The sequence below is a fragment of the Agelaius tricolor genome, unplaced genomic scaffold, assembly GCF_023055355.1.
Source record: "Agelaius tricolor isolate 1412-34295 unplaced genomic scaffold, bAgeTri1.0.p SCAF_4, whole genome shotgun sequence".
NCBI lineage: Eukaryota > Metazoa > Chordata > Aves > Passeriformes > Icteridae > Agelaius > Agelaius tricolor.
This window is the reverse complement of record NW_027269264.1, coordinates 20,546,012-20,570,811: the sequence shown is the minus strand read 5'-3', so window position 1 is coordinate 20,570,811 and position 24,800 is coordinate 20,546,012. Positions and strand designations below refer to the sequence as shown.

Sequence of the window (24,800 nt, the reverse complement as noted above, 5' to 3'; positions counted from 1 at the left end):
TCACACCCGCGTTGCCTTTCCACCGTGTCTGAGGTGCCCAAAGAGAGAAAGGGATTTGGATTTGAAGTTACCGCGCCTTTGCCTTTTTAACACGGGTCTGATGAGATTTTTGGACAGGGACAGTTCCTAGGCGGTACCTGCTCAGCCCGACACCCTCCCGGGTGCTGTAGTGGGCTAGCAGGGGCGAACCTGCTGTCGGCGGCGCAGCTGTGGCTGTGCGAGGCTGGCTGCTGTTCGCCGGGCGGGGAACTGGAAACGGGCTGGGCTTGAAGGAGGGAAGTTTGCATTGTTCATAGTGTGAAGGACTACGTTTGTATGGCGTGTTGGATTTTGCTTTGAGAACTCGATTAAAGGAGTGAGAGAAGCTCTGTATTCCATCTGTATCTGTGGTGAAGATGACTGTCTGGGCATCGCTGCTGGAGCTGGAAGTCATATTAAGGGATGTGAGCAGAGCGCTGCCGATGCAGAGCTGCCTACTTGAACCTTGGTTCTTGAATTGTGTAATTGTGAGCCCCTCCGAGCCCACAATATTAGTCATGCCTTGTTTTTTCAGTGCTTTCCATGTTTTAAGACAGTTTAAAACACTGAATTGTGTTACATGAGAGCCTTTTTTATGTTCTTTCCCCCTTCTTTAAGGAGGAATCCAATGGCATTCTAGCAAACCAGTATGGCAGAATCCTTTTCTAGTGTTCATCCTGGTGATTTCAGAGCAGAGGGTCAGTGTTCAGTTAGCACAGGGCATTCAGTATACGTGGAGCAGATGCCCCCATATCTGCCTCTGTGTACCTTTCCAGTGAAGCGTCCAGTCATAGCTAATGTTGTGAACAAGTTACTTGAATAGGCAGGAACTTAGAAATATTTCATGATTTCTTAAAAATAAATAAAAATAAGAATAAACTAAAACAAAACCCCCAAACAGCAACAAAAAAAAGCCAACCAACGAACAACAAAAAAAAAAAACCCTGAAACCCCACCCAAACAACAACTAACCAACCAAGAAGCCCCCCCCCCCCACATTATAAGAAAGTTAATTGCACTGTATTTCTAGTAAGCTTCATCCTATTTTTATGCAAGTTTGTTGATGTGACTTTGACAATAAACACGTACTTTTATTTCCACATAGTATTTTGGGTTGACATTTTCATACATCTAGAGTAACATTCTAGGACTGTGTTAGACTGTGAAGTAATCTTAACTTGCTGGATAACCTCATAGGAAGATGAATTTTCATGCTAAGGCATAAGTTTGGATTTTGTGATCTAAACAATTATTTTGGCTCCTAAGATTGCTCTATTTCATTTCCAGGGTTTTTTTTTTTTGACAAGGATACACAGTATTCCAAAACTCAGGTTTAGGTTTCTGGATTCTTAAAAATAAAACAATTGTTGTGCTTACAGATACTGATAAATTATTGACTTCATGGAAGACAATAAAGACGCACATACATTGTGGGGTTTTTAAGATTCTTCAGGGAGAAGACAATGTCAATATTCAAATTTAGAAGATGCTAAGGTTTATGTAATTTCTCCTGTATTTTTTTTAAAGAGGAAGTATCAGTGCAGTGTTTGGTCTCTGATGCATATTTATGAAATAGAACAATTGCCCTTAGGCCAATTACATAAGAAGTGTTTAAATACATGCAGGTTTTTTTTCAAATAAATGTTCTTTGGAAGTCACAAGTCACAAGCTCCAGAGCACAGCAGTGGAGAGCAGGCATTTCGTTTTTACAGTATGAGAAGTGCAAACACTGAAAACATTAGGTAGTAAAAGAACAACCAAAAAAAACCAGAACAAATGGAGGGTTTCAAACTGGCAGAGTGTTAGGTAATAGCATTCATTTTAAAAATGGTATATTTATTTTATCATTTACCAACAGGTTATTACAACACTGGGGGTTTTATCCATCCTAATGCTATAGAAGCTTGGCATGCATTCTAAGCCTATAATATTTTATGAATTTTAAAGAATGTTAAAATCTACTCTAGTTTTCACTTGAAAAAGAGTAAAGTAATCTAAGAATCTCATCAATTTTATCTACATATGTGAGAAAATACCACTGGATGGTAAAACATTGTGAAATGTTTGGCAGGGTTTTACTTTAAAAATGGAATATAGCTATTTAAAAGGGCCAAAGCTTTCACTTCAGTATCATTTTAAGAAATCGGGATTATTCCAGAGTGAATTGTCATAAAACCATGAGAGTAAACAAACCTCAGGATATTGTTGTATGGTTTATTCCAGTGGTGTTTAACTTCTTTTTGAACTTAAATTTCTAGGGTTGCACAAACTACTTTTTTGTAAATCTGTCACTTTCCATTCCTCATTTACCCCTTAGCAGGTTTCTGACTGTTAGGTTTGCATATAAATGTAGTTATCCTGAGGCTCAAAACTCAAAAAACAGTGAATATTAAAAACACCTTTAACTTTAAAATTTCTTGTATTCATTTGGGAACCCAAATTGTGAATTAATACTTCAACTAAGCAGTGATGAAAGGTCCCATTTTGCAAAATCAACTGATTTTCCCCCTTCTCTTGGAAGAATGCTTTTATTTCCTCTTACTTAGCTGCAGGCATGAAGCAAAAAAGGTGACTAAATTAACAGGTGAGTTTTTATTGACAGACTTGTATTTCAATGAAAAGATCCCTAAGTTCCTAGGCCAACCTGCCTTTTCAGAGAGCTCAGTGAATTTTAATTTTAATAATCTACATTGTTTTCCCTTGTAAATTGTCTTTGTTACATTATAATACTTCTGACAGTAACTAGAATAAAAATCATTTAAATAAGAAAGGTGTCTTGAAGAAAGCAAATGGCCTGTGTAAATTAAATTTTTGATAGAAACTAATAAAAGAGGTTTAAGTATTGCTTAGCATAAGACCTAGCATTATTGGAAATAAGAAGGGATGATGGTGTGCCTTGGCTAAAAAAAAATTGTGTTCTCTAGTTTTGTGGTATTATACTGTGCTTTTGCAGAAAAGGCAATAAACAGTCATAGTCCTGTTACAAAAAAAGTCTGAGTTTTCTTCTAGTCTTTAGTTAGTTTTCACTTATGCCTGGAGAGAATAAGAAAGAAGAAATTTGCAATTGTGAATACTGGTAGAATCAACCTTATTTATTTTTCTTGCCCATATCTGATTTCTCCTGACAAGTTCATGGCTGTTAAGGTTGGTTTATCTTAAGCTTTTGTACCAATGCAGTCTTGGGAGACTTATGGATCTAATGCTATCTTTGGAACATATAAGAAGATTGCTCTTGATTAGCGTATGGTGTGTTGCATACACTTTTTTTTTTGTTTTCCATCTTTCTTACAATTATGAAATGACACGTGTTACTTGTTCATGTGCAGGCTACCTGCAGACATGTTAAGTAATCATCTAACCATGAAGTTTCAAGGGGTGGTAAACATTATCACGGAAGAGCAACGAATTCACTAAACGCAGTTTTGTCATTTTAATTCTGCCTGCAGTTGCAGGTGGTGTGACTGTGCATTTTAAATACCTTGCTGCAGTGCTTTTACTTTAGTCTTCCCAGAAGTCAGGAATTCAAGTTCAGCAGTATTAAAAACCTCACTATGGTGAGCAAACAAGTAAAGACCTTCAAAGTACACTGAACCTTTCAAGGTATGTTTTTTACCATGACTGGCCTTGCTTGAGAATTCATACAGTATAGTGAGAAATGTGGTGTTGTTTAAATGATTTTAGGGAGAGCTGTCCAAAGCTGTGTTATAAATACATACTGTGTTTGTCTGTGTGAGTTCCTGATCACATAGACAGCTCCTTCTTCCTTCACCCCCAACACCCACGTTTGGTATTTTTGGTTGTTTTATTTTCCTTCAAGCTTTCATGTGCTTTCTAAAAGAGATGCAGAGTGTTAGGGTAAAGTTTTGGAATTGAAGAATGGTATTTGCATTGCACTGTGGTTCACAATTTTTAGATTCTTGTTGATTCAGAAAGCAGGAAGAGGTATCTAACAGTTTTGAATGTCAGGCTTGTTTGGACCTGTTGGAGTCACTAGGGAAACACTTGTGACTTGTCAGAGGAAGGCAACACTGAATCTTGCCAGCTTTGGAGACTGCTCTGACTCTGCTTGGTAACTCACTAGTCAGAGATGCTAAGAGTAAAAAGTAGCAACCTAACCCTGCTACCTAATGTGCCTAATGGCTTTATCAGTCATGAGAGAAAAATGCCTAGGCTAACACGCTGAAGATGTTGATAAGAGAGAACAGAGAGCTGTGCAAATATGTATTTACATTCTGTTAGATGTTCCTCTACCTTTCAGAGTTGAGTGAAAAAGGATTGTTTTTTTATTTTTCCAGGAAAATAATTTCCACTGTAAACAGGGAGTACGTAGGCTGAATATACAAATACATATATATATGGGCATGAATGTATGTGGTTTTGATTATTCAGATATTGGGTTTTGGTAGCACTGCTTTTTACAACTGCAGAGGCTGCCTGTCATCTATCCAAACACTGCAACTACACTGCACTTCTGTATTGGGAGGAAAGTAAAAGCACTGAAAAAACCCCCAAACAAACGAACCGGAATGGCAACTAGATTTTAACCTTCGTGGCACTTTTCAGGCTTGACAATCTAAGTTAATCTTGCTAACTAGCCCATGTATTAAAATTGCCAGGCTCTGTTGTGAGATTTATAGGATGTGAAAGACATCATGAATATCACAAAGGGGATACTTCCTTTCAAAACTGTCACATTTAAAACCCATGACAGCCATCTTTAATAATCTTATAGTGTAACATTTTTTCCTATGTATCAGAAAGTCATATGGGGGAGGGGAAGGAGAAGTGTGAAAGATGGTTTCGTAAGGCTAAAACTAGTGCATGTGAGCTACAAACTTTTTAACTGTGATACATTGAAATTTCCAGTTTCTGTTTCCTTGTTTTCTTGATATAAGAAAGAAAGTAACATTGCTCCATTATAAGGCATGTGTTAACCTTCCTTTTCATGCAGCAGTAAAATGGTTAAACTGCAGAAGCAGAAGGTACAAACCCCTGCAGTCCTCCCATTTCCTGTTTTTTGTACATGCATGGTGATAAATACTGCAAGTGTATAATTCACTGGTTTTACAACTACTTTATTCACATTTTAGTAGTACATGATAATTAATTAAATTGAGTGGACTATCGCAGCTTTTCAGGGAAAAGGACCTAAGAAGGAACTCAAAATGTTGATGACAAAGTCCCTGACCAGGAAACTTGGTTGATTGGTGTCTTTGTGTGCCCTATTGGTTTTTTTTTTTTGAGGAATTGAACATTGTGTTATTCAAATTACATCAAGTAACCCTTTTTGTGCTGTTTTCGAGCCATGGCCATGTTTTATCAGTCAGCTCTTGGAGGAGAAGTTGGTTGTTCCATGCTTGTCTTTAAGTCCTGGCTTTGATGGTTGCATGGATACTGAAAAGGAAAGTTTCTTAACTGGAAAACATAGTCACAAAAATTATGCATCTCAAGTCACTTTGCCTCCCAGACATGCCTCAAAATGTTTCCTTTTCGGAAATGCACAATAACCTGCAAGCTGCTGATTGTGCAGGCTGCAAGAGCTGTCACCATACAATGCCACTGATGACAATTGCTGCCATATAAAATGTGCTGAGAGGTTTGCTTCATGAAAAGCACAAGAAGTGCTGATGCTTTTTTGGGTATAACTTGTCCTGCTTACTTTATTTCTTTCTCTTGGGAAGAATAATGTCTGCTTTGTATTTCCTTTAAAATAAAGTGTAATAAAAACTTGAGCTTGCTGATTATTCTGTGCTTTCAGTTTAAATGCACAAATCTTTGTAAATCTAAACTCATCAGGAAGGAGATAAAAATACTTGTCTGATTTTTCTTCTAGCCAGGCTCAGTGAGGCATAACCAGTACCAGAGCAGGCGTGGTAGGGGTGTGCTGAAACTCCAATCTGTCCTTCTAGCTTTCCAGATTAGTCCTTCTGTGTTGTGGGGATTTTAAGGTGTTTGGTTTTTTTGCTCCCCATTTTCTCTCTTTACAGATGTTGAGTATGTCATTTGCTCTGCTGGAATTATGTGTACTGAACAGAAGTTGGCCCCTTAAGCCTAGGAAGGGGAGGCTGACACCGCTGTTTCATGAGAGCTTTGTTCAAAGCTCAGGCTGCATGCAGTATTGATGGTTGAAAGGATCAGTATCTCTTTCCTCTGCTGTGTTTCTCTGTAGGCTGTTTTGTTTCAGGGTTGGTTTTTTTTTTGGGTTTTTTGGTTTGTTTGTTTTTGGTTTTGTTTTAGTGCTGCTGTCAAAGGGGAAAAATACCTACCTTATATATAATTTATGGCAGGTGTACACTCTCAGATCAGCTGAAAGAACTGTGAAATCTCAGCCTGCATGGAGTTGTGATGGCCTCCATAAATCTACTTTGAGTTAAATATGCCGGAGGGACAGAGATAAAGAGTCACTTTACCACAAAGACAGAAGAGCATAAACTGACAGCAAGGAAGTATAAGCTGGAAATTAGGAGAACTATGGGAGGTGCAATAGCAATTGAAGTAATCTTCACAAATGGTTGTTGCGGTTAGTCAGAAGTATTCAAATCTGGACCAGTTTTTGGAGGAGATTGTGTGTTTCTCATGAGACCCTGGCTTAATGTCCAGTTGTCTTTTTGTTTTTAACTGGCTTGGTTAGAAAACCTGTGCAACTTGTTGATACAATTTTATATTCTGAAGAAATGATGCCAGTTAAAGCAGTGGCTCAGCACCTTGTGTCCTGGATGGTAGTGGCTTTGAAGGAGCTCTGTCTCAAATGAAACTGTTTCTCAAACTCTGTTTTGTCCCCTTTGCATGAAGATAGTGACACAAAGGAGGGATATCCACTAAGCCTGAACAGCATTCATTGACTTGCCATGCAGTATAATAGGTCATACTTAACTATGATGAGTAAGTGGCTGAGATGGGTGAAGCTGAGAAAAGTGCCAATGAAGCCTAAAGATCTTCAAGCCTTTACTGTTTAGTTGCTTGTCTACCTTATGCAGTCAATTTTGGCATGATGTGAAATTTTGCAGAACTGGGTACAAAGGCCAGTGCCAAGGAGTCTAATACAGGTGAGGTTGCTAAACTCTGAGATCTTGTCTAGGAGGTGATACAGGAAGAGTGGAGCCTGCACATTTTGGTCAGTTGTTGGGTGAAATTTCTGTTGGTTTTGGTACAGTAATGGAACAGACTAATGACAGAGACAAATTGTATGGGCAGGAATCTCTCCATATCCTTGTAAACCTTGGTATGTCCTTCTTCACATGTTACTTGCAGTTCTTGTCCCTCCATTTGAAAGAGATGGCTGCTGTCCTCTTCTAAAGTGAATAAGAGATGCTAAGCTAAGGTGGTGAAGCTGTGAGATGAAGCTGCTTGAGAAAGAAGATTTAAGACTTCAGTACATTTAGCCTTGTTTCACTATGCTTGGAGTGGTATGATATTATTAATACGCTGCAAAAATTAAAATAGTTGGTGAAACAAACTTTAGAAACTATATTTACATTTGCAATTTTTACAGATGGTTCTGCAGGCTGGAATTGAAAGGCTTCCTGCCTCAAGGAAAATGACCTTATGGGACCTGTTGAAATGAACCAGTATGAACAGGGAATTGTATAAAGATAGAGCTTGTAAAATTAAAAGAAAGAATTACATGATACTGGAAAAGGAGAAGGCTGATAAGGATACAGTCATTGATGATATTTTGGATCAGTTTAAACAGTGTCTTTCAAAGTTTCCAGGCATATTATAGTCCTTGAGGTTGTTGTCCTGTTTTATTAAGAGTGTGGTGTTGTTAGCGTGCTGGGGTTTTGTGGGTTTTTTTGGTTGTGGCACACGTTGATGTTGGAGGGAATATCTTGTAATAGGTACTTTTCCCTCAGTCCCAGAACAACTTACATGGTTTACAGCAGTGCTGTAAGACACTACAGTGAGTAATACACATGGTGGCCTGCAGCCTTACTCTCTTGGTATCAGAAGTTTAATTTCCTTCCCCTTATTCCTTCCTGTTTGTGCAAGCTGATGTGCCAATCCATTTCTGCTTCCAGAGGCAGTGGTGCTGAGGAGGAAGCACGGCTGCGTGGCTTTCCGTGGCTGCTCGTGAGAGTGGACCTGGTGTGCCACTCCACTAGAGTGGTGTGCCACTCTTCTAGACCAAACCTCCCCCAGTGCCATCTGCCTGCCGGTGCAAGTCTCTGTTTGTTATGAAGCTCAGATGGTCTTGTATGTGTTTAACAGAAAGAACAACTGGGTGGTCATGAGCTTATGGGGATCTGTAAGCTTTATCCAAAGCTGGAGATTTCATTGTGTGAATTATAACTGTTTACATACTGATTGAAATTACAGTTTGAGATTTTTTTTTTTTCTGAATTATACCAAGGAGTGAGGTTTTGGAAAGGATAAAAATTACTTTTTAGCATTTGTCTGTGCACTTCTTGCCTAAACAGGAGGCTAAGAGCCCGTAACTGAACCAATGTACTGGAAATATTTTATTTCCACTATGTATTTATTTGTGAGCTATTAATGGTATGCTTCTAAGTTTACACTTGGTGTCCTGCTTTCTGCCTGGTATGTAAATTGGCTTCTGGACTCTTGTACATTTCCTCAGTCTTCTCTCAAGAGTCAGTGGTTGTTTTAGCTTTGAGATACTGGCCAGGTGTGCCTGTAGAAGTATGCACTTAGAGTGCCTGCTCCTATGCCATGGGAACTGATAGCAGAGGGACATTTTCCCCAGACCACAGTCTGTTGGACTAGTGCTCTGAAGCTGTAAGCACTTATGGGACAGAGAAAGGCTTTTCATTTTTTGGAAACTGGTGACTTTTAACTGTCTTGTGCTTATGGAGAAGTGGTGTGGGGACTCATCTCTTCTCTCCTTTCTGTTTGCTGAAGTTTTTAGAGAAGAGAATTGAACTTCACTGCTGATATGGTATTTTGTAATCCTGTATTTCTAAAGGAGACTAAGAAAACTAATGCATAAAGCTTCAAATCAAGTCTATCCTTTGTGGTGGCTGTTAATTTGGCACTGTGCTTACTTTGCCTAGCTATATAATAGCTAGGCAAAAAGGTATAATTAAGTGCAGCTAAATTCTGTACTAACTGAAAATGTTTTATTCTGACATCGTTTACAATTAAGTTATTCTGCCCTGTTAAATCATTCTGTCAGGTTTAGTGGGTGACAAGGTGTGGGGTTTTCCCCCTTTTGTTGGTTTTGCTCAGCCTGGTTTTTGGTCGTGGAGGAGCCACAGAGGTGGCTGCTGTGAGAAGCTTCTAGAAGTTTCCCACTATGTCCAGCAGAGCCCATCCCTGATGGCTCTGAAGATGAACATGCTGCTGGCCAAAACTGAGCAAATTAAAGATCTGTGATGACATATTTAAGAAGAAAATGAGACCAAAGTGGGGCACAGGTTCGGGGTTTTTTTCTCTAGCCAGAGGAGGAGGTGAGAACACATGAGAGAAACAACATGGAGACACCAAGGTCAGTGGAGAAGGACAGCAGGAGGTGCTCCAGGCACCGGAGCAGAGATTCCTCTGCAGTCCCTGGTGCAGACCATGGTGAAGCAGCTGTGCCCCTGCAGCCCATGGGGATCCATGGGGATGCACAGATCCACCAACAGCCCGTGGGGGATGCACAGATCCACCCACAGCCCGTGGGGGTGATGTTCAGGCTGAAGTGGGTGGATGCCTGGAGGAGGCTGTGATCCAGTGGGAGACCTCATGGACAGGGAGGGCCCTGCTTCCAGGCTGGAGCAGCCTGTCCTTGGAGGGCTGCACCCCATGGGGAGAGACCCATAGCACAGCAGTTTTGGGAGAACTGTGTGCCCATGGGAGGGGCTCAGTTCCTGCAATTTTGGCAGGACTGCTGCTTATGAGAGTGGACCCATGCTGGAGTAGTTTATGGAGAACTGTCTCCTGTGGGAGGAAGCCCATGTCTCACAGGGGAAGAACCCTTTTCCCAGAGCAGTGGAAGAAAACCTTGGGTGGTGACCCAACTGACCAAAGCCCCCACATCCTGTCTCCCTGCGCTGGGAGGGGTTGGCTGGGTGGGAAGGAGGGGTTGGCTGGGGGAAGAAGAAGTGTTTTAAGGGCTTATTTTACTTGTCATTATCCTCCTCTGATTTTTTTGGTAATAAATTCACTTTGTACCTCTAAGTTGAGCCTGTTTTTTCCCTTGGAGGGTTTTCTCATGGTTCTTGTCAACTCATGAAGCCTTGGTTAATTTTTTTCTCTCCTCTGCCCAGCTGTGACAGGGGAGGGTGACTTTTGTGGGTGCCTGGTGTTTGGCCAGTGTCAAACCATAACATGGCTTTTGTCCACCAAGGAAAATAATACTACTGTGGATCTTACTTGGATCCTACAACTTTGAGGCCAAGAACTCAACATTGAATAACTCTGTCAACAAGACTGGGAGTTTATTATTGTAAAAGGCAAAAAAAATATATGAAAGTCTTGAATGGTAAAAGATTTTATCTTTCAATACCTCTCTTCTTGCTGACTTGGACTCTTTTGTTAGGACACTTGGCTCCTGTTACCTTTAAATAAGGTAATGCAGTTGTAATCCTAGAGATAGGTACTTCAAATTCTCTTCTTCAGCTTTCTCTTTCTTTTAGGGATTTAGTTTTGTTTGCTTTGGGTTTGAGTATGTGTTTTTGTTTTGCTGTGGTTTTTATTCCTTGCAAACACAGACTTCAAACATTTTGGTATGGGAGTGTTGATTTTTTGGTATATTATCTGTCTGGCAATATTTTCTTATCTCCATGAGCGGGACCATCTGTGTAGAATTGCCATTGATTCCCTGGTGAAGGAAAGCACGTCAGGGAATGGCTCCGTTCCTTATATCTCATCTTTTCTCATGGTTTTTTATTTGAAAGGGCCTTCTGATACTATTTACTTCACATTCTTGTCTGAAAGGAGGATATCGCTTTTCCTCGCTTTGCTGCCAGTTCTAACATTAGCTGAAGAACAAACTATTCCAGATTCTATCTTGCAAAGCTGGTCTACTTCTGCTACCTCTTTTGTTCCTCTAGAAAGAAACCTTTACATTACCGTTCCTCATAAGGGTGTGTTAGCTCCTGGCCGGTGCTGCTCTGCCTGCCTGCAAGCCCACCCAGGGTGGCTAAGCCAGCCTAGCGCCAGGGTCAGAGGATGGGACGGTCCTGTTCCTCACCCTCCTGTTCCTCACTGAGCAGCATTCTCCTGCCCTAGCACTGGCACCATCCTGAGCGCAGCCTGGAAGCGGGAGGGGATTACAGATTGAGCTGCCTGAACTGGGTCAGCACGGGCATGTCAGACAAGGATCAGTGCCAGCCAGCAGCACAGCATAGGAATGCAGGGCCCGTGGGATGGGGAAGCCTCTGTTTGTGACAGGTACTGGCTCAGCCTACTACAGCAAGCTGAAAGCCTGCACCGATATGCTGTGCCTCAGAGCTGTGCAGGTCTGGCCAGCCAAGGCCTTGTGGAAGAGCTGCTCTGAACTGGGGAGCAAAACCTGACTGTGATTAACGCTGGACAATGAGACTGGTGACAGCACAGTCCGAGTATGTTTTCCTGTGGCAGCAGCCATAGAGTAGCCAGACAAGCCCTCCTTTGCACAGAAGTCAGAGAGGACAACTTGGAATTATTTTTTCTTTAAAGTTTTTTGGGTTTTTTTTTAATGTTCTAAATTCTGAAGTGCCCAAGCTCATCTACAGACGTGAATAGCTGTGAATCTGTGAATAAAAACTGAAGATCTGGGGAAGCAGACAATTACTTGGTTTTAGTTAGTAGCTCATAAAACCATAATGTATGTATATGGGAGTTACTAAGGCACTTAGCATGAGAGCATTGTGTTTGTGACACAAACTGCTTTGTTTATAATGCCATGTCATCTTGAAAAGCTGCCTTTAAGTCATGGAAAACATCACTGGCTTAAGTGATGTGTTTATAGTTCAGTGAGTTTCTTACATATTTAGCTAACATCAGGTTAATAACTGGAGGAGAAAATCCAGAATTTTTCTACACAAAAAAATTACTCCACCATCTTCTGTGGAACGTAAGTAGGTTGTTTCTCCTTATGCTCTGATACTAAAAGGTTAGTAATGCACCTGTGTATTTTAGTAATTCTTCATACCTGGTAGAAGTAGAAAGTAACCAAACTTTACATCCTTTCCCACCTTCAATTTGTATAATTTCTAGAGAAAGCTGAGTCATAACCTGCTTGGGGCTTTGCAGTCCATCCTCACTTCTGCTCTTAGTGATTAGATTTCATCATTTGTCTAGCAAGTGTTTGACTGATCCATACTCTATGACTGTATTAAATGGGTTTTTTCCATTCTACTGAAAAAAAATTTTCTTACATTAGCATTGTTTAATGTATTTAACAGGTACAGCTGTGCTGTAAAGGTGATGAATTTGTGTTTTTATTTGTGGCCATTGAACATAAAAACCTTCTGGAGTGAAAATCTCCATAGGAATGATGCTTATAGGCACAGTGTTATTGCTCATAAGGATGGTAGGTGATACACCACTAAATAGGGAATTTCTGAAAAGATGAAAGACTGTTCATTGTGATGAAAGAGTGGATCACACAAATGAGGTCTGATAAGAATTATCACTAGACTTTTCTTTCCCAAGTTGAAGGACAAACACTGATTCAGGCATGCTTCAAAACCCATTGCTGAAAAGAGAAGCACATAACTCAAAACACTAGTTATGAAATAGCAGCAAGAGCAGTCTTTAGCATCACCAAAATCAAATGTTTGTTCTGCTCATATGTTCTAATATTCACACCAGTCTCCTGGTTTAAGATTTTCTGAGCTAGTGATAACTGAGCTTTTATGATCAGTTCCGAGTCAGACTTATGTCACATGTCTTTAAACATTTAGCTAGATTAACTTACAATTTAAGGTTAATTGCTGAGTTAGTTTACAAATTTCATGAAAAGCCCAAAAGAAGGGGGAAATGAAGTATTATATAACAGTAAAAGCATTTAGACTAAAGTACTTGCAAGGTATATAAAGTTCTGTATTTATATGGCAATACTTAGGCATTGATTCTTAAAGTAGCTGTATGTGTACATGTACTTTTTAATACTATGAATGGCAGTTGCTTGAAAATCTCTGGCTTTCTTTGCAGTATTTCTTTTTCTTTTTCTTTCTTTTTTCTTTTTTTTCTTTTTTTTTTTTTTTTCATTTTCCTGTATGGTTTAGCTGTAGCTATTACTTCAACGGCTTACAAGTGTGAGTACTCCACTTTTCGTAGTGTAAGATGATTTCTGAAAATACTTTAGCAGATGTACATGTATTCAGACCAAACAGGTTTCTACAAACTCCAGCCCAGGCATCATTAATGGAAAATGGGTGATATACAGCTGCCTTGGTAGTTTTACAGCCATACACATTCTTCCAGCTTGTACACTAAATACCATTACATTTTGACATGGACTTTACATCTGTGTTTTAAACCCCTTTGTCTATGAGTAGACTTTGGTTAAAAGTTATTTTCTCTAGTACATTCTAGGTCTTCATATTCTGTAGTTTGATAATTACTTAAATATTTTGTTAAGGCATTTGAGGGCATAGGGGCATCTCACATTTTCACTTTTGTGTTCTTTTTACCATCCTCAAGTTTTACCCAGAATCCTACCTGTGTTTAGACTGAGTTCACTCTCATACTGGTTGTGTTCATTTTCCATTTGTCACGTCACCACATTCAGTGAATTATTATTGTTCCCACTGTAACTGCAAATGAGCAGTTCCAAATTCCTCTAGAACAGGTCAGTTCTTTTAGCAATGCATGTGTCAAAGGTTAGTGACTCAGAAGTGTCGCTTGGGAGAGAACCACAGAATACCAAGATTCACTCGATCTAACATGACATTTCTTTTTGTGGAAGTGGGAGAGACAGTGCTGCTGTGAAAGTGCAGTGCAGCCCTGCTTTTGTCTGTATATGAGAAAGGTAAGAGCTCTTGAGCTTTGCAGTATTGCTTAGTCTCATATTAAAAAGAAAAATTTTTAAAAAATTGAACATCTCACAGAGAAGACTGTTAGTAGTATATACTAACTCTCAGCTTCTCTGTCTGTATAATGCCTCTGCATTTATGTCACATTGCACTATATTACATGAAACTCTAATGTGAAATGTAATCCTATGGTAAAATTAATTCTCAGGAAGGAACCAAGAAAAAATGTTTATCTCCTGAGCAGTGAAAAGTTTTACTGCACCTGAAGTGTGGAAGTTACAGCCGTTAGATATTATGCTTTTGCTTGCAAAGGAATAGCCAACAGCTGCTTTTTTTTTTTTTTTAACCCTCCTTTCCCTCAATAATGTACTTGCTCTTCCTACTAGGCAGTAACTGGATTGGACAGCATAAAAATAGTGTCTGACCATTACTCAGTCTTTTGTAGGAAGTTTCGGCAATGTTGATAACTTGCATTTCTTGTCTTGTCTATTGGCACAGTGACAAGTATGCATGTTCGGTGTTACCCAGACTGTTAAAGTGAGTGCTGGATAGACAATATGAAACTGGAGACAGAGCTGAATTGTTTATATACATACAGGAAGGAGGGAAGGTTTTGTCTCTGCCTGTCTAGTGTTTGCCTCTCACCCACCTATTCAACATGTTGTTTGTTCAAAGTGCTAGAAGAAGCAGGAAAGAGAATTTAATTTTTGGCTACTTTCAGAAGAATAATTCTGTCAATTTCTTGCAGCCATGTGTAAAGCTGTTAGTGTGTCTCTGTTTTGTATTGCAGTAATCCATGGGTTTCCAGGAGAACAGAATCATCAAACCTTCAGTAATGCTTCCAGCTTTTTCAGTGTGCCTTTTCTTCTGAACATCTGCTGCCAACATAGACCCAGAGCACTTTACTCATTCAAATTTGCATTCCAAAACCCAAATGTGAATATAAGAAAAAGAATCTGACATCAGAATTCCTGCTTATGCAAAATAATCTGGTGGTTTTTTTCCTAAGAATTACAGAACTCTGTAAAAGCATGTAATATCTCTTTGTTCTGGTTAAAAGTAACAAAAATCTACTTATTTGCCTGACAACTAAGCCATTGACAAAAGTGTAATTTAGAATGAACAAGACAGTACTGGTGAGCACATTGATGTGAAGAAGTTCCTTTTTGTTTCTGCGTACAGCTTATGACTTGGAACACTTTTTTCTATTTGTACACAGATGCCAGGTTTTCAGTGCCAAGAATGTTCCTTTCATACACTACAAAGTTCTAGCAACTGCAACTCCTCTTTCTGGCAAGGGCTTTGTATGTGCTTTAGAGTTAAATCCTTCTACTTCTTTTCTGCTTCATCTCCCGTGCATGCTTTCATTCCTTGACCTTCAGTTGCACTAAACTAATTTTCAAGAGCACGGTTTGACCTAATTGCTTAGCAGAGTATGATCATAGAGAAACCCATATATTGTCTGATAACCCTGTGGTCATAACTTCTTTAAAGTCATGTGCTCCTTTGAAAGAAGAAGACCACATTGATTGCAGGGAGGGCTGTGTGCTGGTGCTGTCTGTGGAGGATTTAGTAGCTGCAAGATCTTTCCTTTCTCTTACTTTTTAGTCTAAAATACTATTGCCATGTCACCTTTTCTTCTGGAAAAACCCTATCCTTCATGCTGCACTTCAGAAAGACAAACTCTTGAATCTGTGCCTGTGTTTCTGCACATTGTTTTTTATAAGGCTTATGTGCAGGCGTAATGTAAATTTGCAATGCTGTCATGATTTGGAAGCAGGTAACTAATAAGAGGTCATAAGTCAAAGTAGAACAAGAGATGCAATGACAGCTATTAACCCCCATGTTCTGAAAAGGTTTTAAGCACAGCAGCAAGCAAATGTAGGAGGAAGAGAGGGAGCATGATTGCCTCATGTCAGCAATGCCTTCCTTAGCTGCACCTTGCTGCAAACCTTTTGGTGCCTTTTCAACACTGGTGGTACTTTATGTCTAGCTCATCAGGGCCATCTCTAAAAAAAACTTGAAGGTGTACTCTGCTGCAGAGTGAAGCTTTCATCTACTGAAGCTTGTGTTACCTACCCTTGCTCACTGTGTTGATGAATGTGGGGCTGCACTGTAACAGGGCTACCCTGTGAAGAGTCCCTTAATGCACTTCTGGTTTAAGCTTTGTGTAATGGTAACATAAATGAGAGAGCCAAGTGAAGGAATGTTTTCTCTGTCTCCTTTGTAAGGCAGATGGAAATTGCTTTCAATTTCCTTGTGTATGTCTATCTGTAGTAAAACAAGCCACAGATTAAGTGGAGGCACAGGAGTTTTGCAAGCTTATGGAGTAGCCTAGTGACAGGAAAATTCACTTGCTAAAATAAGACTTTTACTGTCAAGTAGGAAGTGTGTTAGGATTATTAAAGTTGATGATCTGCGATGTACGGTGCAAGGAAGAACATCATCTTTTCTGAGCTGCTGTTGGATTCATTTGCTAAATAAAATAATTTTGAGATATTAATTTTTATCTTTTCTTGCAGGAACGATTGTGCCTCTGTAGGAGATTTTACTGCTTGAATCGTGCAGAATTCAAAGTAGGAGCTTTGAATTGTATTGAGTTGTACTTGACTTGTAACACTTAGTAGTATCCTTTATGCTGTCACCATGACTGCTTCTTGCAGGGAAAAAGAAACCTGAGGCGGGAGAGCTCTTCTGACTGTCTCTTTCATTTGAAAAGTAGGAAGCAAACTATATTTTTTTTTTGTTTATGTATTCTGGTATTAGACAGCTTTTCTGTCTTTTTTGTAACTTCTTTTTTAAAAAGCTAGGGACAATAGGGTGATGCACTTTAAGTGTCATGTGTGTACTGCATGCTGTGTGTTGCCAAGGATGTCTTTTCAAATTAATATAATTCATTTTATACAATGCTGTTGGTCTGTAATTTATGCCGTAAAGTTTACAGCCCATGGCCCTTGAGCATACAACATTAAGTACTCTTGTAGCTGGTCTTTTAGAAGCAATGAGAGGGTAAAAGCAAGTGGGAATATATTTGTAAGGGACATGATTCCCTTTTTTTCTTAAAAATAGAGGTGGAGGGGATGAGGACTGTGTGCCTTTTTGTAGAGACATGCAGGATGTACGGTAATTGTGTTTCTGTGCTTGGTTTTTCATCAATTTTTACCATACATGTATTGTTATTGGTATGCTTTTGGAGGTCTAGTGTTTAGTCAGCTGCACAAAATTACTTGATAAAGAAGTTCTGTTCCTTCACCCAATTCTCTTCCTTGTTTGGAAGGACTATGAATTTTTAAACTGCTTTTAACATTTAAACACAACTTTCTTCTATCTGCTAAGTAGTGTTATCATTAATACTGTTTATGGCTGGTGGTTTTTCATACATTCTCAAGAATGACAAGTAGCTGTCATAAAGAAAAAGAAGGATCTTTTGAAACAGTTTCCTAGCCCATTTAGACCTGAAACTCTGGAAAAAGCAAGATAACATAATGTGATATCTATTGAACTGATAATTTAATCTACCCTCTAGGGAAAGGGATGAGCTTTATGGATATGGTTGCCACCACCTTGTTGTAGTTATCAAATGTGCATGAGAGTGTTTGAGTTGCATGTACCTGCATGGAGGTAGTTACTGCACATTTCTCAGGTACACAATGTAGGCTTATGCTGGCATGAGAGCAGGTTTACTCTGGCTTTACTGTAGGTATTTATAATGGCTTTTCCTTGTGTAGCGTGGAGCAGGGGGCTTGCTTTAACAAAAGCAAAGAGCTGCAAGTTTCAGGTCTGCTGCCTGGAGTGCTGGTATTCACCTTATCTTTTCAGTAGATTCCTGTATTTCAAGATTACAAAGATTAACCCGTTTCTTCCCTGTGCAAAGCTCAGACTAGGTTGTTAAGCACATTTGACAGCTTGTTTGTGTGTAGCTTTTTAAAAATCAATTGTGTTCTCTACCCATTGTTCTTCCTTCTCTTTCTTCCTCCTTGTATTAAGGTTCAGTTTTTTCTGTACACCATCAGAAGCAACACATCACTGCCTTCTGGTCTGCCTTGGATGGTATCTTTGCTTACATTTGCTTTTTGCCCTCTGCACTTTGGCAGCTATTCAATGTCAACATGATATTCACTTCCTGATGCCTGTTGGATATTTTCCTTGACTTTATCTCCAAGTGTCAAAATGCACCATGCTGTCCTTAATCACTCAATAAACAGACAGGAGCTGAGATTTTCCAGGATGTTAAAAGGTTGAAAACATGTTCAGATTTAGCCTGAAATCATTTCCTCTGCCTGTGTTGTGCTTTTAGCCTATTATTTTCTTCCTTAGAAAGTTGACTCGTTTAGTAATAAGCTCACCTTGGTACACAGTATATTCCTGTCAGCTGAGTTTTGTGGTTGCTTAAAGTTTTGTTTTCTTAAAGTTGATATAGCTGTTTTAACCAAAAGTTATTGGAATATTAAAAAAAGAAAAATCCAACTTCCCCAACACCTCAGCTTAAAAATCAATCACAAGACAATAGTGGAGCTAGGATCATTGTCATCAGAAGAAATATTACAGGGAAATCTTATGTATATTAAATTTTAAATTGCTAATTATTAATATTTCCCTTGGTTATTCATAAGTAAGTGATGGAAAATTTAATTTCTCTGTAAACAATTAGAATTTTTGTTCTGAAAATTGGACAGTAACTGTTTTTGTACAGGGTAGGAAGATGCTGAGAAAAGAAATAGTCCCAATATCTCAGCATTTTTCAGATTCATCTGCATTTCATATTTTTTGCATACTTTTGAGAGGTCTCTAAAGGTCAATTTACAGTCTCTTCTTTGCCCTTTGCAGCTGCTGCATTGCTTTTAAGCAATGCAGTTTTAGGTGTTTGGAATGAGCATTCCATTGTGGTTTTGGTTGGAGGAAGTTACTCTGATTCTGTCTGAAGAACTATTTCAGAGACAGAACTATAAAGTGGCCTTTTGATCTGATCATAATGAAGCAACTGTTGAATTAATCACTTTTTTTCCTTTGGAGACACCAAAGTTGGTCCTGCATACAACATCACTATTGTCTGTACTAGCCTTTCTGCTGAAGTTCCCAAGCATTTAAGCTGCACATCAATACTCTTGTGGGATTAGAAGGTGATGTAATAAAGGAGTATCTTTATTGTATTATGCATTTCTGTTGAATTTCAAGTTACAGGGGCAGTTATGCAGTTTCACTGTTCTGCTCACTTGAAAAGGCCTTCAGAACCATTGCATGATGGCCCCTTAGCTTTCTGTGGAATTTGGGTATAACTTGTCAATAGGGAAAGCTGACGAAAATATTTGGAGTTGACTTTGTACTTTTTAACATAGATGGTTTGGTGCTACTGCTGTAAAGTTAATGTAACAAAGTGTAATGTTTTCAATTCTGTCCTCTCAGCTTCATAGTTCAGGGAGCAAATCATCTACAGGGAAAATTTTCTGACCTATTTTGCATATTCTTTCAGCCTTAATTTAAAACCATGAGCTTATATTTGATTTTAGGTGATCCATCTCTGTCCTATATAAAAAAATAAAATTTGATGTTTCCATAATATTATCCCAAATGTAGTGAAATAGCTATAATGAATTTCAGTTTTGTTTCTTAACCTGAGAGTAATTAATTTTCTGTGGTTGGAAGAAACTGAGCAGCCTAGTTGCAGTGACCATGCACTGATGGAGTTTGCAGTCCTGAGGGATATGGGTCAGGTAAGCTGTAAAGTTAGGCTTCTGAACTTTAGGAAAGCAGACTTTGAGCTCTTCAGGGAGATAGGCAGTGGGCTCTCCTGGGAAACTGCCCAGAGGATCAAAGGAGTGGAACAGAGATCTCTGAGGAAGTCTTCCATAGAGCAGAAGAGCTGGCAATCCCCAGGAACAAAAAACTGGGCAAGGAAGGCAAGAGACCAGAACGTCTGAGTAGGTTACTGTTGGTCAAACTAAAATTTGAATGAATCAAATGCAGAGACAAGGACAGATGAGCTGGGAAAGGCATAGAGATGAAGTTCAGTTGAGCAGTGATGGGGTGAGAAAGGCTATGCTGTACCCTCTCTGATAAACAACACTGGCAAAGTGGTACAAAGGATGAAGAGAATCCTACAATAAAGATAAAGATTTTACAAGAGCAGATAGTCGCAGGACAAGGATTGAGAATGATTTCAGACTGAAAGAGGGTTGGTTTAGATTAGACACTAGACAAAAACTCTTTGCTGTGAGGGTGGTGAGGCACTGGCACAGGTTGCCCAGAGATGTTGTGGATGCCCCATCCCTGGAAGTCTTTGAGGCCAGGTTGGATGAGGCTCTGAGCAAGCTGGTCTAGTGGGAGTTATGCATGCCCTGGGTGGCAGCGGGGGGACATCCTAGGACATGTGGTAGCGCTTTCTGCCATGCCCTGTGTGAACAGGGTTTGGGGTTTTAAAATTATCTTTTAAGCTGGATCATTGAGCATTAATGGTTAGAAGTAAATCTTGGTTTTCTGAGATCAGTTTAAGAAGAGATATGATAACAGGAAGAAGTAGCTGGGCGTGTAGGGGCTAAGTAGGGTGTGCACAGATATTTTTGTACCAGCTTTGCTTCTAGGCAGACAAGAAACATGTTAGAGGCCTTTCCACAAAGCCACGTGCTGCAGGATTGTCACTGTGCTAGCAATCCAGCCGAACAAATGTTTATACGCTGTATGATGCTAGTAGGAAAATTAGTTAAACTGAATTGTGAAAAAATACTATTTTGGGAGGACTGTGAGTGGAAAAAATTATAAATTGATAATAAATTGCGTAGAGAAGTCTCATATTGGTCTCAATAGTACAACTTTTTACCCTACTTTTATGGACTCTCCTGATTTACTGTAGATATTTATTTTATGTGTGGCCTACAAAGGCTTTAACTTTGGAGCAGAGCTTAACATTCAATAGAGTTATGATCATCCCTGCTTTCATTTCTTGAAGTTCTGGTAGTATCTTTTTTGGTACTACCCTGGTGATATTGCCCGATGTTTATTCCTTCTGCTAGTCATGTGGCAGATGGGGAAAAGAGTTCCAGCATTATAGCACGCAAAATCATGTGAGGCCAGAAAAAGTGACTGTTTTGTGGTAGCTGCCTAGTTTCCACGTGATTGTCAGTTTCCTGTTGCATCTGCAGAAGATGTTGCTTGTGCTTGCTGTGATTCTGGTGACCCTGTACTTGTGAGAACACTGTGTTTGTGCACAGGCAATGCCAGTGGTTCATGTCTGCGGCATGCTCACTGTGTGCCACCACCTTTCATGTGGGTGCCACTTCAAGCCCTTCTGTCATCTTGTTTAATGTTATTATGTTCCTCTCTCTGATAAATTGTAGTCTTTTAGCACATGCTGAAATGGCTGTGTGCAGGGATGTCTTTCAGCTGCCTGGTAACTTGTCCCATGCAGCTGCTGCTGGATTGCATCTTCCAAAGGGACCTGGATTTTTGAGGAACCTTTGTTGGGAGGTGTTGATACTCACTGAGGAGTCAATTTACATCTGTATCACTCAAAAAGGTTGTGTCTGGCTGTTTGCAGCAATGCCTTTTCACTCTCAAGGGGAAGCCTAGACTCACACACATATTAGGATTTCAATTTGTTTACTCAAATGTTCTTTGATACACAGTTTGAGATAAGTGTTCTCTGATGCTGAAGTTTTGTTTGGTTTGTTTTTTTGGCTTTTGGGGGTTTGGGGTTTTTTTTGTTTCCATGCTTTGAGAAAGCTTTCAAAAAGAGCAATAAGTGTCTTCAGTTGTACGTAGTGAATACATTGGAAATGACAGTGAATTTAAGCCTAAAAGCTGTTTATAAAACAGCTGAGACTCTATGGTGGTGTTGCCAAGACAATAAAAATTAATTCAGAACCTTTTCTGACTTTTTATGTGATTGTGCAGTTTCAGAAAGGAAGGTGTTGGAGGATTCCCTATTCCATTTGACAAATTCTCATGTCAAGCCTACAAGCTGATTTTTGACTGCCAACCCTGCAGTAGTGTACTGCAGCAGCTGAGCTCAGCTCTCTGCCTGTCACCACCAACACACTATCACTTCTGCCAGCTAGACAGTCTTATGGTTACACTTGGAGTAACACCTGTGCAAACTCATTAATTGCTAGAAAGATTTCACTGATGTCGCTCTAGGAAACAGGAAGAGAGCAGTCTGTATTTTCTGGCAATCTTTTTCAGTTTTGCCTCTGAAAACTGATTTTCCTTCCATTGTTGGCGTTCAGCCATGAGGAAGCTGTGAGGCCAAAGCAGCTCTTGCTGCCAGAGAAACACCTGACCTGTGAGGGGAAGGAAGACTTGAAGAATTGTTGCTCTGCAGATGCAAACTTGGGGGCTCCTATGTTTTCTGGATGTGCTACCAAGCTCATGAGTGTCTTCCATTAGTTTTTTTGTGGCTGCCAAGGAGTAGCCACATGGTTGCTCACAGCTGGTCAGAGTAAACGCACTGCACAGGTTGCCATAACAAAACAGTATTTTCTGCAGTGAGCGACAATCCATCCTGAATCCTGAATTGCATGCCAGCACACTTGCCTTCCTGACATGTTATGAGGCACTTCCAAGTGCAAGACAGTCAAGGACAATTAAGAAACCAAGATATCCTGGGAGCCCAGTTCTACTTTCTTTGGGCAAATGGGGGTTACTTTCTTTGGGCTCCAAACTACAGAACAATGAAGATGATCCCCTGTTGTGGCAGGTTCTTGTCATCTGGCATTGAGGGTAGTGTCTCAGTGGGGCAGCAGTACCTGTGGAGGGCTGGCTATTGCACCCTTGGCTCTTGCCAGCCAAACTCTTTATTGCGTTCCTGGAGCACCCTGGGCTCAGCAGTCCCAGCAGAAGGGAGTGATCCAGAGGTGATACTGACCCCATCTGCACCTCATCTCCCCTTAACCAGTAGCTGGGCCTGCTTCAGGACCTCCAGCTCTGCCAGCTGCTTCAGCAGCCCCTGATCAGTGCAGGGAAGAAACAACCATTTTTGGCATCGAGCATCTTGGAACTTGGTGAAATTGAGCAGCCAGAATAGTTTCAGAAACATGGTAGTGTAGAGGGATAGCAGGATTCTGGTTTGAGTTTTGCATGCTGAACAACTGAGAAGAAGTACAAAGTGGGCTTGAGGCAGGTTACTGAGACATCATTAATAGGAGGGAGCCATCCTGCAAAACACTGGGCTGTCTCCTGGCTTCATGGAGCTACATTTAAGTGCTAACTTCCTGACAAGTAGCTACTGCTGCCTTCTCTAGCTGGGCATGAGATCTTACGGGAGGAGAAACATGAAAATGCTCCTTGGCACACTCTATCTCTGGCAGCACAAGTTTTCACACCCAGTATAATAAATCCTTCTTAAAAGATATGTTTCCCTAGAATAAAAAAAGGACTATTAAAATTTGTTGTCCTTCATCACACTGTTTTGCAAGGCCGTTTGTGGCAAATATACTACCACACTGGTCTCTTTCTGGTAGCTCCTCGTTGATATTTTAATGTGAAAAAGAACACAATTAAGCTTGTCACCAGGGAGAGCACATTGTGCTGGCCTCCCTGAGACAATTTGTATTGGACTGGAAAGCTGGTGGCTGGCAGAAGGAAAGGCAGTACTGGCACAGGAGGTCTGTGCAAGAAGCAGTCACGAGGCACATTGTCCTCTGACACAGTGTTTTTATTAGAGTTGGGCTTCTGTGAAAGAAGCAATAACAGTCCCTGCTAAGGAAAACCTTCCTCCAGGTAATGTTTCGAGTAGATAAAATTTACACAGAAAAATGCTGCTTAATGACAGAAAAAGGAAGGAAATACATAAATGGAATTTGTATTCTTGAAACCAAAATAAAATGGCTTTGTGAAGTAACAAAAAATTAATAAACATTAGTTACATCTTTGTTGGTACTAGTTGAGCTTGTGTCATTTCTGTTTCCTTTGTCAAGGAGGCACCAGATACAAGAAAATTTCAGGAATTTGTGCTGTTTAATATTTGAAATCTTAACTTGAAAAGTCTGTCTAGAAAATCAAAGTGGCCTGTAGTTTGGAAAGTGAAATATTTCAGGATTGTTTGCCTCCTATTTCCATGTGGAAAACTATGTAGTAACTACAACAAATATATCTTCCACAAAGCAAACAGTCAATTGTGGAATTTTTTTTTTTTTTTATTTACAATACCATATACTGAAGGAACCCAAAGCTTTCCAAACTTTCTGAACTTTACAGCTTTGTTGTAGGGTTAAAATCAACTAAAACCCCTTTATATCCTTCCAGCATGTGTACAGTACTGTTCCCTAAGCCTCTGAAATCTTTAAAGTAAAGAGTTAACACTTTCAGGAAGTGAGTTTGTAGTTAATTTTTGAGGAAGTTATAATAGGAAAGAGAATGCAGTAAAATACCTCTAGAAAGATGGAGAGGGAACTGGTGTGCAGAGAAAGTTCATTGGGAGTACTGAAATGCCTCTGGGTCACTGGTTCTGCTTTTTTTTCCAGGGGCTTGGTTATTTTCAATTTGCATGTGGGGGGCTCCTGAGTAGAAGCAAGATGAGGAACTGAATCTAGGGACTGTCTGCTGGTGATAGCAATAAGAAAGAAGCTCACAACTCCTTGCTTATACTTAACTCTTAGGCAGGATGGATTTGGATACTGTTTTCTACAAGCGTACTACCCTTTTGTTTCAAAGCTGTAAATAAAAGACCAGTTTTCTGGAAAAACACACTCATTGAAGCTCCATTTACAATGTAATTTATTAATTCAAAAATCATTGCTTTATTTTGGAGCTGTATTTAAACACACTTTATCTCTCCTCCAAATATTTCCAAGTCACTGTGCTTGCTTTATTTCTGGTGCAGTATTGCTTATCTGTAGCTGAAAAAGCACAAGGTTTAGGGTGGCAAAGCCAGGTTGTGTAGGTCAG

The 24,800-nt window shown here is 39.8% G+C and overlaps 2 protein-coding genes across 3 annotated transcripts in view; one reads left to right on the top strand and one right to left on the bottom strand.

Moving 5' to 3' along the window:
- The window catches only part of LOC139588964 (transcriptional regulatory protein AlgP-like), a 296,504-nt gene that overhangs the window by 108,092 nt on the left and 163,612 nt on the right, over positions 1-24,800 (bottom strand). The gene's annotated exons all lie outside the window — the stretch shown is intronic.
- DAPK1 (death associated protein kinase 1) overlaps positions 1-24,800 on the top strand; it is an 83,758-nt gene that overhangs the window by 745 nt on the left and 58,213 nt on the right. The gene's annotated exons all lie outside the window — the stretch shown is intronic.